The 12,407-nt window shown below is 43.8% G+C and overlaps 1 protein-coding gene across 1 annotated transcript in view; it reads left to right on the top strand.

Annotated features, from left to right (window-relative positions):
• Cdk1 (cyclin dependent kinase 1) overlaps window positions 1-12,407 on the top strand; it is a 1,182,536-nt gene that overhangs the window by 869,557 nt on the left and 300,572 nt on the right. The window lies entirely within an intron of this gene.

Consider the following 12,407-nt stretch of genomic DNA (forward strand, 5'->3'; position numbering starts at 1 on the left):
TTGTCAATCCTATCCACTGGAGCCTTGACAAGAAAACTCCGTATTAGGTGTTACATATTAGATGGTTCAACTACCATCTATATGGTAAATGTATTGCTGATTCTATTGGTCCACTTAGGATGCAATAATGAGACACTATAGACTCACCTAACACAACAGGAATTTACTTCATGCAGTTCTCGTGGCTTAGAGATCCAAAGTCAAGATGCCAGTAGACGTTCCGGAAAGGCACATTTTCTAGTACAAGATGTCACATTGTCGGGTACAGGAGGTGAGCCTCTCACCACATCCTCACCTGGTAGATGAGGGTATGTGTGACTCCCTAATTCCATCAGAGAGTGCTACAGTCCTGCCACCTAATCTCCTCCACGGGGCCCCATCTCCAGGTACTACCACCTTACAGCGTGGGATGAATTTGGAGGAAGCGTAGAACCCACTAGAAAATGGTAGCAGGAAAAGTCTGGAATGTACCATAGTAATGTCTGTCCTGCCCAGTCGCTGACTAGAAGTTAGACCCGGGGTTAGTGACCTAATCCTCACAACTTCCATGTTTATGAATGAAGATGAAGTGAGATGACGCATTCTAATAGTTTTCTTCTGATGGGGGAGGGGCAGGGAGCCAAGCTGTCTAGTGTCTATAAAAGCACAATGTTTACTGATTTGAAATCAGTAAGTCTACATCTAATAGAAATCCTACATAAATCTGAAATGACAAAATTAAAGGAATGAAGACTATCAAGTTAACATCAAAAGATCCATGAGACGGTTTTGAAATGGGCTAACGTTTCAATATATCCTTGTGTGTGCAGGCACACTTATGTAATCATTCAGAACAGATATATTGGTGAAAATATATTATATGAAAATACAAAATACTGCATAAAAATCTAAAAACTTCGTGTGTGTTAGTGTTGGAGCTGTCTCAACTATGGTTTAAAAATATTTATTATTTGACATTTATACGTATGTATGTGTGTGTCACACGTCTGTGTAGGTGCCCTTGGAAGCTAGAAGAGAAAGCTGGATGCCCTAGGGTTAGAATTACAGGAAATTGTGAGCTGCCCAGTGTGGATGCTGGGAACTGAACTCTGGTCTTCTGCAAGGGAAACAAGCTCTCCTAAACCTGAGCCATTCCCCTGGCCATTGTCATTTTGAACAACAACATTGTCATTTTGAAGCTACTGAGCATAGATTTAATCCCAGTGGGAAGATTTCCCGGCTGTATAGCTTAGCTAACTTAGACCCTCTCTCTAAGCTTCTCTTTCCTTTCCAGAAAAAATGAATGAAGACTAATACTTTAATATGGGTACAGACCTCATAGGTTGGCTTAGTTGCCTTTGCTCAGCAAATTTATGACAAGTACTACTGACATTAGGATGCTGGGTAGATGGTTAATACGTCTGTATTTCCGGAACAAATCTCTCTTTGTCCACTGGAATGTGAGTACAGGGTAACTTTCAGTGGGTGCGTGTGACTCAGCTCCAAAGTCAGACCATTGGAAAGGCAAAGACGCCCTCACCACTAGGCTGCCCCACCGAAGCCTGACCACCTCTGGGCAGCTTGTAATGAGGGCGAGAAAGACACAAGTTTGCCTCCCACCTGGCATTTCTAAATAGAAGCTAATGGTCCAAGCAGTTTTTTTTTCTTACACAGAACAAATGTGCCTTAAATATCCCTGGGCCACGCAGCTACTACTGCCACTTCCAATTTTCCCTCCCAGCTACATCGGAAAATTCTCAACCCTCTTCAATTTAGCCTGCTTTTATTTGTATTCAGACTAAGATAGAGTGTGTGCCAGGGGACAACTTGACCATTAAAAAAAATTCTATTTGACGACATATATTTTTATCAATTTGGGAAAGCAATCAAAGAAGGCATTTTCACTTAAATGCTCGGGAAGAAAGCTGATATCATCTGGTTGGAGCAGAGCTGGGGAAATCACTAGAGGGGGAAAAGCCCTTTTGTGTATCCAATTTCATATGGCTGTTGTCACGCACAGGATGTATATTCAAACGTGTTTGCATATTTCCAAATTGATCATACATCAGAATTAGAGCCATATTGTTCCCCTTACATTGAAATTGTTTAGATAGAAAATATTGTGCCAAATGGTCCCTGCCTCCACCCCTAGTCGTGGCTGATTGCAGATCGAGATAAAGACACTTATGTCTACAAGCACAACAAAAAAAAGTCTATGTGCTTGTCAGAAACAAAAAAAAAAAAAAAGGTGTGATTCTAACACAAACTCCATTATCGGCCAAAAAGAATAAAGAAAAAAGGAGAAAGACAGACTGCAGGAGTTTATGCAAATTCAGAGATAGCAAAAAGCGTATACTTACACACTGATAGGCTGAAAATTAGGGGTTGGTTAGATAGCAGTAGAATTCAGTTTGATGTGGTTCAAAACAGTCCATCGATGCTGCTTTGTACTCACGTGACAGAGTGAATTAGAGTTATTTTACAAGCGACAGAATCGGCCCACTAAGGGGATCCATTTCCTAGTTTACTATGGGAAACGGTAATTTAAAGCTGGCCGCTTGGTGCGTGAGTTATTCTTAGTAGAGTCGAGTCGATTTCAATAAATTCAGTTAAATTTTCCCTTCTCTGCACTTGGTCATTTTTTAAATTTTTTTTTATTGTTCATTTGTTTCATGTTTTTGTTTTTAAGATTCTTGCTCAAAACATGGGTCCAAGTATGAAGTGGTCCAAGTGATAATTTGACAAGAACCCTTTAAATCCAGGTCATGCTGTCAGGACGACGTAATAGTGGATCTAAAGGAGCTTAAAGGAGTTTTAGTGATTACTGCGTCCTCAGGATTTCAAACATCAAATAATGTGTAAACGAAATCACATGTAGAGCTCCGAGATGTGACTTAGGGTTGAACGGTGTTTTACTAGTAGCCCCTGGTCAAAGATTACAGAGCACAGAAAAACAGATAAGAGTATTTGTGCACACTGAAGGATGCTCAGAAGGTGGGGATGGAAAACCACCGGCGTGAAGAGGTGGGGACTGGACTCTGGCTGAGCCAATGTGGGAAATCTATGTGACCCTGATGTCGGAGTCTGCATATAGTTTAAATATTCTTTCCTTTGCTCCTTCCCTCCTTTTTTGTCTAAGATCCCAGGGAAAACTCTGATGCTTAACGCAGGCAGCACCATCTAAAGCAGTGGTCCTCACACAGGTCACGACCCCTTTAGGATGAACCACCCCTTCATAGGGGTCACCTAACCCCATCGGAAAACACTGATATTTACGTTACAATTTATAACTAACAAAATTACAGTTATGAAGTCACAATGGAAATAATTTTATGCTTGGGGGTGGGTCACCACAACATGAGGAGCTGTCTTAAAGGGTCCCAGCATTAGGAAGGTTGAGAACCACTGTCCTAAAGAGAAGACAGAAGGGAATTGTTTCATCCCAAGCATGAGGTCAGTAAACCTGAGAGTCCTCCCGACCTTCCTTAACCTAACCTCACCTCTTCTGAACACACTACATTTCCCAGCCACCTCTGCAGCAGAGGCAGCCACATCACCAGACTCAAACCAAGGTAAGGAGAAAGAAGAAATGTCTTCTTGGCCTAGCCCCAAAAGCAGACTCCCTCTGATCCGCCTCCCCTCACCTCCCTACCCCCTCCATTTTTCCTGCTAAGCATTGACATCTAGCATGACATGGACTGAGAAGCAGCAAGCTGAAAATGGCAGAACTTCTGCTAGCCCTGATAGCTGAATGACGGCATAGAGCCCTCCCTCCTCACTTCCTAAAGAGAAAAGCCTCCCTGGACTTCACACAGATAAAGAATAAAATTCCATGATGCTAACACTTCCTGTGCATGGCTCTGTATTAGTATGTTCCTTGGCACATGAGTGCCCTGGGAGGTGAGATCTCCTGGAGCTAGAGTTACAGGCAGCTGCGAAAGACCACCAGAGGTGGGTGCTGGGAACTGAACTCAGGCCCTCTGGCAGTGTGAACAGCAGCAAGTGCTATTGACCACTGAGCATATCCTCAGGACCTATTTTAAGGTTTGATATAGTAAATGTCACAACTCTGAACAGAACTCACCGTGTATCAGAGCTGATATACCCTGGATTCTCCTAAATACCTTTGTATTTTCCTTTACACTTTGTATATACCTCTAAGGTTTTATTTATTTATTTTAGTTGGTTGGTTGGATTTTTTGTTTGTTTGTTTGGTTGGGTGGTTGGTTTTTGTTTCTTTATTTTTTTCAAAACAGAGTTTTGCTATAGCTTTGGAGCCTGTCCTGGAACTAGCTTATAGACCAGGCTGCCCTTGAACTCACAGAGATCTGCCTGCCTCTGCCTCCCGAGTGCTGGGATTAAAGGCATGTGCCACCACTGCCGAGCCAACTTCTTAAGTTTTTATGCATTAAAAATGGCATAATCTCTAGAGAGTAGCTGTTAATGAATTTCAGTTCAAGGTCTTGAAGGAAGAGATCTGTTTCCAAACAGATGTTACTGCAAGTCCTCAAGGACCTATTTTCTCTACAGAATGAAAATGTGGGCTAGACTTAGGCTGACCCCCAAATGTAGCATGAGGCCATCTGCTTCTGTGATGTGGAAACTGGTCTGTCCATGATGGCAGGCATTGAGACAGAGATGTTGCCAACTTCATGGTCAGGTCATCTTTCCCCAGGTCCTAACCTCAGAAGCATCATCTATTCTCTTGGGTGTCCTCCTTTGTAAAGTAAGCACGCTTGCTTGAAGGAAACACTCTCAAGACTGTCATTTACTCTTTCATTGGCCAGTAAGAAGGCACCAACAAGATGCCAGTGCCAGAACGGAGGGAGAAGGCATGTCTTGGAGAACCTTGGAAACTGTGTTGGCTTGAATGTGAAATCTCTATATAAGGCTCCTCCTTTTGGACACTTGGTCCCAGGTTGGTGGCACTCTTTGGGATGGTTGTGGAACCTTGAGGAAGTGGATCTTTTTGCTGACGGAAGTTCTTCACTGGAGGGGAGGGTTGGCAGAACTTCCTCTTCTAGTTCTCTGCTTCCTGTGTGTGGAAGAAAAGCAATCAGTCCACTCTGGCCCTGCTACTTCTGGATTCTGTCCCCCTACCTCCCCATTATTGCTATGCCTTCCTGCCATGGTGGACTGCATCCATCTGGAATTATAATTGGAAATAAATCCTTTTTCTCTTCCCTCGCCTTTTCTTGGAGTGTTGTTATCACACCAACTGAAAAGCTAACCAGGGCTGATGGCAGTATTCCTGTATCTTCCCAGCTAGCTGGACTCCTGTTAATGCGTGTCCAAGCTTGGAACCACTCAGAAAGGACTGAGTGTCCCATATCATCTTTTTTAAAGAATTATCTCTTATCTCAGAAAGTATAAAGAATGGTTTTTAAAATACTGAATGCCTGACCTGTTTGCCTCTCTGCTATTTCCTCCACACGGCACTGCCTGGTCTCACTCCCTTCCCCCTCCGTGGGAACCAGCATTAAAAGCACTGGGAGACTTTTTTCTTTTATAGACCGTCCTAGCTCCATTTACATCCAATAGGCAAGAATTTGGAGTTGCAGCAGCGCTGGGCAGGAAGCTAAATGAATCTGCAGTCTACAGTGCGGTGCCCAATTACATGTGAAGCCAGGACTCACTCAAGAAATTAGCTTCATGAGTGGGCAGAGATGAGTGGGCAGATCTCAACTCTCCGATTCTCCCTGGCTTTAAAGGCCACAGGAAAAACTGGAAGCCAGAGAGAGCTTTGCTCCTTAGCCATGTTACAATTACCTGTCATGTGACTGTTGTCAAGAATCCTTCCCTTCTTTGCTATCCTAGACCCAGAGTCTGGTTATATGAGGGCAGGGCAGGAAAGTGAGGATCCTGGGCTTTTTTTTCCTTTTTTTTCTCTCTTCCAGAGCTCATTCTAAGTTATGAAAGGGCCCTACAACTGAAGCTACCTGAAGGTTGCTCTACCTCTAAACAAGTTTCAAGAGAAAATGACAAATCTTAATTTTCTCAGCTGTAAAATGTTTATAACGGTCATAAAATGTTCCCTCCGCCACTTGGGGACTGCAGTGAAGCCCAGGTGAGATCAATTCTGGCATGGAGGGGTGCCTGGGGTACTCTCAACACAATTATCTTTATGATTAATTAGCTTACTGAAAACCAGCGCCAACCTCAAAATCACATCACTGACAGGACTATTTCTTAATCAGCCATTCCCGAGGTTAAGACTGTACTATTTCAGATTGAAAGGAGTATGAGTGTCTTTAAATTGAAGTCTTAGAAAATAAAGTCCTGATAATCCAGACATGGGAACTCAAAATAGATCTCCTTGAAGAGCACACTAATCTAAAATATACATTGTATTAATTATGGAATAAGGGCTTCAGTATCAACAAGGTTTCACGGGACCTGTGGACTCTACTCCTGAGTAAAGCTCTAAAATGCTGTTCTTAGATAGTCACAGACACACACACACTCACACATATACTCATGCACACACACAGAGCAACACACACAGAAACACGCACTCACACGCACAGTAATAATACACTCGTCTGTCCATTTACACATATACCCCTATGGTCCTTCACAGACACACACATAGTAACACACACGGCAACATACACACTCACACACAGTAGCATGCACACACATGGTAACACACATGACAACATACACACTCACACATAGTAACATGCACTTGTTCCCCCACACACACAAATAAACATAATAATTTCTTTAATTTCCAAAGAACTTCCTTCCTGTAAATAAGTGATAATAAAGCAATTCTGAATTATTCTTATCTCTTTGTTATGCAAGTCCCATAAGGGCCCTTCATGAAGATTTTGTTAACTGGGTTTTCTTAATTAAAAACGCGTTTGCTTAAAATACTCTATCATTTAACTTTGTACAGTGAATAAAAATTACCTTTTATTGAGAGCTCGCAGATGTCAGGACACTGTTTTCAACATGTCCCCACACATCATCTCCTTTATCTCAAGGACAAATCCATTATGTGTTATATGGACAGTTATTTTATTTTGCCCTGAGGACGGCCAGCCTCCAAGACTTTTAGTGACCTCTTCAGTGTCCTAAAACAATAAGGTGATAATGCAGAAATATCAACATAGGACTATCTCATTCTAAGCCCTTTCTATTAACCATGTTCTTAACGGGTCTCTTAATTAGGATATTTTAATTGAAGATTGCAAAGAAGGGTTTGATAAAGTTGAACACACGAGCTATTTGCTTTTTACCCATTTCACTGTGATAAAATATTACAACAGAAAGCAAGTTTCTGAAGAAAGGGTTCTTTTCGGCTTACAGTTCCTGAGGGGATATAGTCCATCACGTGAGGAAGGCAGGGCAACAGTCAGGGAACACATGGGAGCAGGAGAAAGCTGACTGATCACATCTCAGTCACACACAGGGATCAGAGAGCGACAACAGGAAGAGGATCCAGGCTGTAAAACCTCCAGGCTCACCCCACCCCCAGTGATGTAATTCCTCCACCAGCCTCCAGCTTCTAAAGGTTCTATACCCTTCCATCAGTGCCATCCACTGAGGACCAGGCGTTCAAATACATGAGCCTGTGGGGGGCATTCTCATTGAAACCACCACAAGCTGTAAGATGATAAAGCAGAAACAAGCAGAATCACTCGGGTTTAAGTAACCCTTTCTCTCAACAGTGTTGCTAATTAAGATGTTATTTTTAACTTGGAGAGAGCAAAAAAAAAAAGAGTAGATTTTGATAAAAATGTCTTCTTCTTCTTTTGATCATGTGTGCATGATGGCAGGGTGGGGGACACGCAATGTGCAGATGCCTACAGAGGCCTTGGAGCCGGAGATACAGGCAGGTGGAAGCTGCATGTGGGTTCTTGGAACTGAGTCTGGGTCCTCGACAAGAGCAGCAAGTGCTCGTAATCACGGAGCCATGTCTCCAGCACCCAAAAATAGCTTTATAAAGTTGACCATCTGACCTATATGCCTCTTTTACCATTTCTTCAACTTAACAATGCCAGCTTGTAGTCTCTTCCTCTTCCATGGGTACAACATCACCAACACTGGGTCTCTACATTTTTCTGTTTTTATTTGTATACCTGTATGTGTACATAAAACACATGTGTGGGGGCATTGCTACTGAAGTTGATACCACAATGTTTTCCTCTATCACCTTTCACCTTATTATGTCGTTACAGGCACCCTTCCTAATGTCAGGCTTTTATGTGGGTACTGGGGATCCCAATCAGGAATTCATAACAGCAAGCACTGGGCCTGCTGAACCATCTCCCAACCCCTCTACCTCTTTTACAGGTGGCATCACACATCCAGTTATACTGGGTAGGCAGTGACTGAATTCACAACAACTATGAGCATGAGGCAGAGCCTGGGGCTGCGGTGCCATCCCCGATCGCCTTCAGATTCCAGGATGCCACTCACCAAAGCAGCTCCGTCCGGGGACAGAGCTTACTCTTCATCTCTGGGAACAACTCAATGCTTGCGCTCTCAACCTCAGCTTGGCTCAACTCGGATGGTTCTTTTCTGCCACGAAGCATGCTAAAAGGAGGACCATGTTTGCGATCAGCTGACACCTCCTAAGGGTAGTAGTGGCCATCCTTGACAGACGCTCGATTGTAAGTTCACTCAGCGCACCTGGGTGCAGAGTCACATCGGATGTAGGTGTCGCGAAGTCTGACCCGTGATGACTTCCAAGTCTCTTCGCTGTCAGATAGTTGACTGAGTTTAATAAACGGCCTGTGTACAGTCAGGAAAGCATCCAGGCATTAGGCGACAGGTCTGGGAAGATTAACCCATCTGCCGTCTTCCCTTTGACTCTCTACGGATCTTGCTCCCAACAGTAGCTGGGGCGAGAGGGAGGGTAAGGGCTAAGGAGCCCAAGTTAGTCTCCCTTCATCCATTCTAGAAAGCAAAGAGAAACAGCTGGAGAGGGCAGTGCTGTGTGTCACAATAATGCCAGCTCGAGAGGGCCCCAGCTTCAGGAATGCGAAACCCAATCCTCAGCCAATTTTCTCCCCGAAGAGAAACGCCATCGAACGTAAACTACCACCAAGAATGGGATTTTTCTTACAATGTCAACAATTATTTGGCTATTAAAGAAAAGAATATCTGGGCTGGGAGATGACAGAAGGGGATGTGGATGGGGGGAGGGGCCAGCGTCCAGGTAATAGAGAAATTGTTCAGGATAATTTGTATGGAAAAGTATGAGACCCCATAATTCTGTAGCATCAATAGGGTGGAAGACAATCACTTGCAGAATTGAGTCTGTCTACAGCAAGGTGGACCAGCATCTTAATTTAGGTGCCACGCTTTGTTCTGTGCTAGCTTTCGGGGTTGGTTTTTTTTTTTTTTTTTTAATCAAGGCAGAAACAGGAAACCAGGGAACTGATATGAATCTTCTTCCTTGTCTAGCTTCCACAGATGACCATGAATGTTGGCCAAGGGGCAGGAGAGCCACCATTCTGCTCCAGGCCCCACCGTTAACTTTCTGTTTCTTCCCCAGGAAGAGGTGGAAGAGCTATTTAGCCAGGTGCAGAGAGCTCCAGCTCATGACAGTCCAAGTCTGCTAGGGAAGGATTGGTTTTTTCCTTGTTTGTACTCAATCCCCAATGATGGGACCATGACTTCATAGTAAGAGGTCATTCAAACTTGTGACAGTAATGACTGAAAAAGCAGCTACCCATCCACCATGCCTCGTCAGAGAGAGCCGCCAACATGAATGGGATTTTCTCCTGTGGAATTACAAATAATATTCATTGTGAGGCCTATAGATGTCAGTGAGTCCTATTCCATCTTTACTAAAGGTCAGAGAGGTTGAGCTGATTTTCACTCTTTCAAAGTTGTTGACAACAGGTATGGCTACAAACAAGAGATCCTAACCAATGGTGTGGCTACTTGATGTTTTAAACATTACAATGGCCCATAGAGGTGGATCCACTCCGTGCTGACCAGAGGTCAGAGAAAATTCAAGCCTCTTCCTGCTCCTTCATTTTAAAACAAGAGGTTTGACATCGGGAGTGGCTCCCTACAGGATACTTGTTCTAGGGTGTATTCGCTGTATATCCTGCCCAAAACATCAGACTGCTTAACTCAGGCAATAGTGACTTGATGTCTCAAATATTAAAGCAAGTAACTGTTCTGATGTTTTTTTATGTCATATTAGAGGAGTCTTTTGCCTACCATTTTTTTTAAATATAATTTTTTATTGGAAAAAAAAATTCCCGCCTCCTCCCTGCCTCCCATTTCCCTCCCCGTCTCCCTTTTCCCCTCCTCCTCCCTCTCCTCTCCCCCTCCCCCCACTCCTCTCCCCCTCCCTCTCCAGTCTGAAGGGCAGTCAGGGTTCCCTGCCCTGTGGAAAGTCCAAAGTCCTCCCCGCTCCATCCTGGTCTAGGAAGGTGAACATCCAAACTGGCTAGGCTCCCACAAAGCCAGAACATGAAGTAGGATCAAAACCCAGTGGCATTGTCCTTGGCTTCTCAGCAGCCCTCATTGTCCGCCATATTCAGAGAGTCCGGTTTTATCCCATGCTTTTTCAGTCGCAGTCCAGCTGGCCTTGGTGAGCTCACAATAGATCAGCCCCACTGTCTCCGTGGGTGGGTGCACCCCTCGTGGTCCTGACTTCTTTGCTCATATTTTCCCTCCTTCTGCTCCTCCTTGGGACATTGGGAGCTCAGTCCGGTGCTCCAGTGTGGGTCTCTGTCTCTATCTCCATCCATCTCCAGATGAAGGTTCTATGGTGATATGCAAGATATTCATCAGTATGGCTATAGGATAGGGTCATTTCAGGTTCTCTGTCCTCAGCTGCCCCAGGAACTAACTGGGGACATCGCCCTGGGCACCTGGGAGCACCAAATCTCTTGCCAACCCTAAGATGGCTCCCTTAATTAAGATGTGTGCTTCCCTGCTCCCCTATCCGACCTTCCTTTATCCCAAACATCCCGTTTCCCAAGTTCCCCCCAACCTCCCCTTCTCACTTTTCTTTCCCCCTCTCCCCTTACCCCCTCCCACCCCACCCCCCATTTTTTTGTTTATGGAAAATAAATACAGTGAGTTCAATACTCAGTATTCACTGAGTTGCCCTTCTGGTACCATCCTATGTCTCTGTATTTCTTTTGTAGTACTATCTATTCTACTTAATGGGATTCCCTTCTAAGGGAATGGTGCTACCCACAGTGGGCTGTATTTAAAAAAAGTCTTCATGTCTGTGTGCATACACTACATATTTTTTGTTTCCATGCTGTTGGTTTTAACTGCTAACTTGACACAACCTAGAATAACCTGGGAAGAAAGTGCTAATGAGGAATTAGCAACATCATGTTGGCCTATAGTCACATCTGTGGAGGATTGTCTTGATCATGAATTTATATAAGAAAATGCAGCCCACTGTGGGCAGCACCATTCCCTAAAAAGGGAATTGTGAACAGTGCAAGAGAGAAGAAAGCCAGCAAAGAACAAGCAATCAAGGTTGCACCTATTCTCTTTGTCTTCATTGGGGTCTCTATAGCTACGGTGACACACCTTCACCAAAAAGCAAGCTGGGGAGAAAATGGCTTATTAGACTTACATTTTCACATTGTTGTCTGTCACTGAAAGAACCCAGGACAGTAACTCAAACAGGGCAGGAACCTGGAGTCACGAGCTGATGTGAAAGCCACGAAGGGGTGCTGTCTGCTGACTTGCCTCCCCAGCTTTCTTCTAGAACCTAGGACCACCTGCCCAGGGATGGCACCACCCACAATAGGTTGGGCCCTCCCCCATCAATCACTAATTAAGAAAATGCTCTACAGGTTGGCTCACAGTCCAATCTTATGGAGGCATTTGTAAGTCAGGGTTTCCTCCTCTCGGATAACTATAGTCTTACTGAGGTGACAGAAATCTAGCCAGCCTGCTTTATTCTAGATGTGGTATGACTAGCTGCTTGACTTCTCTGAAATGATGAACAGTGATTAGGAACTGGAAGCCAAGGAAGACATTTATCCCCTAGGTTGTTTTTCGTCAGGATGTTTTATAGATGTGTTTAACAAAATTCCTGAGGCAGGCTAACTTTATAAAGAAAAACGTTATTTTTTATTAAACATATTGTTTAAAAAAAAAACAAAGAAAAAGGGCAAAAAAAATAAAAAGAAAAACATTTACTTAGCTCATAACATCCCGAACAGCATGTATAGACTCTGATAAGGGACCCTCCTGACTCTATAACTGTCAGGCACACAGGAAGGCAAGGAAATTGGTTCCCAGCAACTTAAGGACCTCCCACTAGGTCCCACATTTTAAAGGTTTTACTTCCTCTCAGTTATATAACACCAGGGATAGCTTATGAACGTTGCAGGGGCTGACTACATCAGAATTCTAGTGTCTTCGTTGCTTCTCTATTGCTGTGATGAAATGAGAAAAATACATTATTTTGGCTCACAGTTCTGGAG

Source organism: Alexandromys fortis, unplaced genomic scaffold, assembly GCF_014885135.2.
Source record: "Alexandromys fortis isolate MF-2015 unplaced genomic scaffold, M_Fortis_MF-2015_v1.1 scaffold_9, whole genome shotgun sequence".
Lineage (NCBI taxonomy): Eukaryota > Metazoa > Chordata > Mammalia > Rodentia > Cricetidae > Alexandromys > Alexandromys fortis.